The 3738-nt window shown below is 44.2% G+C and overlaps 1 long non-coding RNA gene across 1 annotated transcript; it reads left to right on the plus strand.

Annotated features, from left to right (window-relative positions):
* The first annotated feature begins 621 nt into the window (after positions 1-621).
* On the plus strand, positions 622-3269 carry LOC140212230 (uncharacterized). Its single transcript, XR_011889674.1, has 3 exons — positions 622-686; positions 780-841; positions 3241-3269. It is a non-coding gene; the product is annotated as an uncharacterized lncRNA (long non-coding RNA).
* Positions 3270-3738: the final 469 nt, after the last annotated feature.

The following is a 3738-nucleotide window of genomic DNA, read 5'->3' on the forward strand; positions in this document are numbered from 1 at the left end:
TTCAGAGTTGGTGTTATGTTCATTTTGAGATGCGGGAACTCTGGGAGACCTCCAGTCTCCATGATAACCTACATCTTCATGAAGTGCATTATGTTAAGGAACTGGAGCTGCAGGTTGATGACCTTTGGGTCAAATAGGAGAATGAGGAGCTACGGGGGGCAGTCACCCCTAAGCTGCAGGAGGCAGATACCAGGGTAACTATCAGGTGAGGAAAGGGAATAGGCAGCCAGTGTAGAGTACCCTTGTGGCTACTCCCCTCAATAATAAGTATTCCACTTTGGATACAGTTAGGGGGAATGACTTACCGGGAGAAGTGAAGTAACTGGGTGTCATGCATTGTTTTACAAGGTAAAACAATAATAGGATGCAGAATAAAATGCTACAACTACAGAGAAACTGTAGTACATGTAGACAATAAGGAGCAAGGCCATAGTGAAGTAAATTGTGAGATTAAAAATTAATTTTATCATATCATAGGACCTTTCAATAGTCTTAAAGAGACTGTCCTTGAGCCTGGTGGTAGCAGCTTTATAGGTGTTTGCATCTTCTGCCCAATGGGGTGTGCAAAGAGAGAGATTCTGGGTGAGTGGAGTCTTGGATTATGTTGGCTGCCTTCCCAAGGCAATGAGCAGTAGCGACACAGTTCATGCTCAACAGGCAAGGAATCAGAAGGCAAATGATAAATGGTAAGTCACAGAAACCGATGATGAGCAGACCTGTGTGTGTTTGTGAACATCAAAATTGAAAAATGATCTTCCTTATTATTGTTTTTCTTTCAGATTTCTACACAGAGGTTGAGCCATGGCGACGCTTCAATATTTCCTGTTGCTACTCCTCTTAGGTAAGTAAGCCATCCTACATCATGCTTCAATAAAATGCATGGTAGTAAGTTAGTTGATTATTATCACATGGACTGAGGTTCAGTGAGAAGCTTGTCTTGAGTACCGTCCATCCAGATCCATTCATTACAGCAGTGCATTGAGGTAGTACACTGCAGGCAGACCATAAGGTGCACGATCATAAAAAAGTAGATTGTGGGTCAAGAATCCAGCTTACCATGCCAGGGAACTGTTCAAAAGCATTATGAAGTATATTAGATGTACTGTGTGATTCATGAAGCTAGTGCGAGCACTGCTGATGGGGGAGAAATTTATATCAAATTGTCCCAATACAAAGTGCAGATATACAGATATAATAGGAACACTTGCATTACACTGCTTCTTCCTACATGTGGTTTTCAGGTATGAGCTAATGGATCAACAGGCAATTGTGATATTTGAGATCAAATTCCCTTGTAAATATAATGGAGTGTTGATTGACAGTGCTGTGTTTATCATTAAGGATGGGGTGAAGTCTATGACTCACAGTCAACCAATATCAACCTATGCCTGGAACAGAGTCCTTTGAGGACTCTTTCATATCAGGCTGTGATAACAGTTAGCGTGCTCTCCAGTGAATATCTATAGCAACCTGTAGCTTCTGTTTTGAAGGTTACTGCCAAGTGGTTTCTGCCATCCTTTCAGAAATGACCTTCCAGAAGCTAATGACAGAAGGGACACATTTGACACGGGGCATAGTAAGTTTGCAGATTAAATGTGGAGGGAGAGAGAGAGCTGGTTGAAGAAATATGAGGACAAGGGATTTAGGTGTAGAGGACGTGGACCACAGCCTGTTGAAGGATAGAAACTATCATGCTTCCTGTGGTTCCTTGTTACCATTTAACACTATCTATCCCTCTCATAATTTTGTATACCTCTATAAGATCTCCCCTCATTCTCCTGTGCTCGAAGGAATAACCTATCAGATTCTTCTTTCCTACCAAAGGCTCACTGATTAGCTCTACCATCAACCCATCCATTTCTGGGAGTGACCCAAATGATTCTAAAATATATTGGTGTCTGCACAATCATCTAAGGGTCCAGCAGACCCAACTGGACTAATTCCATCTCCCCTGATGCAACAGGAGGGAATACGTGTTTTAGTCTACCTCGAGCACCGCATCAAGAAATTGTGTATGAATAATGACCTATATGTTGTGTGGCCTGCCTAATGTAGCCCCTTCCATAAGGGAACAGGTTGAAGAATTCTAGTGAGCTCAGTGGTGCTAGTTATGGCATCCAGTACTCTCAGGGCAACCTTCACTATATTGGTGAGACCCGAAAACTGATGGATCACTTCATCGAGCACCTGTGTTCCGTTTGCTATACCGGACAGGATCTCCCTGCGGCCATCCACTCTCACACTAACACGTCTGTCCACAGCCTCCTCTACTGCCAATTTATGGCCAGATTAGAGGAACAGCACCTTGCATTCCACCTTAGCAGTCTCCAAACTAAGAGCAGTTACCAGATGTATTAGCAATTTTCTGGTAACTGCTACCCTCTGTGTAATCCTTTATTTTTCTATGATCCTGATGGCCCCCATTACTCTATCTCATTCTCCTTACCCACACAATCCTCCCATCGGTTCCCTGCCCACTTCCTTTTCATTATTCCATGGTCCACTGTCCTCCCCTTTCAGGTTCCATTTTCTTCACTCCTATGCCACTTCCAACTATAATCTCCTAGCGCTCTGCACCATTCCAATTCTCTATCTCTCTCTTTTTCTTGTGGTCTACTCTCCTCTCCTATCAAATTCCTTCCTCGCTAGCCCTCTACCTTTCCTACCCAATACCTGGATCCACCTATCATCTGACAGATTTCACCCCCCACTAACCCAGACACCATTTTACATTTGTTATCTCCCCTCATTCTCTCCAGTCCTGATGAATGGGTTCGACCTGAAATATTGAAATGTCCTTAACTCTCCATAAATAAACATGAGAAATTCTGCAGATGCTGGAAATCCAAAGCAGTACACATAAAGTGCTGGAGAAACTCAGCAGGTCAGGCACCTTCTATGGAAATGAATAATCAGTCAACATTTTGGGCCAAGACCCTTCTTCAGGACTGGAAAACAAGAGGGAAGCCAAAATTAAAAGTTTGGGGGAGGGGAAGGAGGGTAGCTAGAAGACGATAGGTGAAGCCTGGTGGGTAGGAAAGGTAAAGGGCTGGAGAGGAAGGAAGTTGATAGGAGGAGAGAGTGGACAATAAGAAAAAGGAAGGGGGAGGGAATACAGGGGGAAGTGACAGACAGATAAGAGGCCAGCATGGGGAATTGAAGAAAGGGGAAGGTTGAGCTGCAAGTTCCATGACACAAAATAAAGCTGAATTACAGTTTGTAATATTTTTGTCATTAAAGGAATGGGTGAGACGACAGAAGGAACAACAGAATCAACTGCAGTAGCAACTGAAGCTTCACACTCATCAACTACAGCTGCACCAACAACCACTGCCAGTCTGCAGTCATCAACTACAGCTGAACCAACAACCACTGCCAATCCGCAGTCATCAACTACAGCTGAACCAACAACCACTGCTGGATCACAGTCATCAACTACAGCTGCACCAACAACCACTGCTGGATCACAGTCATCAACTACAGCTGAACCAACAACCACTGCTGGATCACAGTCATCAACTACAGCTGAACCAACAACCACTGCCAGTCCACAGTCATCAACTACAGCTGAACCAACAACCCCTGCTGGAACACAGTCATCAACTACAGCTGCACCAACAACCACTGCCAGTCCGCAGTCATCAACTACAGCTGCACCAACAACCACTGCCAGTCTGCAGTCATCAACTACAGCTGAACCAACAACCACTGCCAGTCTGCAGTCATCAACTACAGCTG

This window comes from Mobula birostris, chromosome 18 (assembly GCF_030028105.1).
Source record: "Mobula birostris isolate sMobBir1 chromosome 18, sMobBir1.hap1, whole genome shotgun sequence".
Classification (NCBI taxonomy): domain Eukaryota; kingdom Metazoa; phylum Chordata; class Chondrichthyes; order Myliobatiformes; family Myliobatidae; genus Mobula; species Mobula birostris.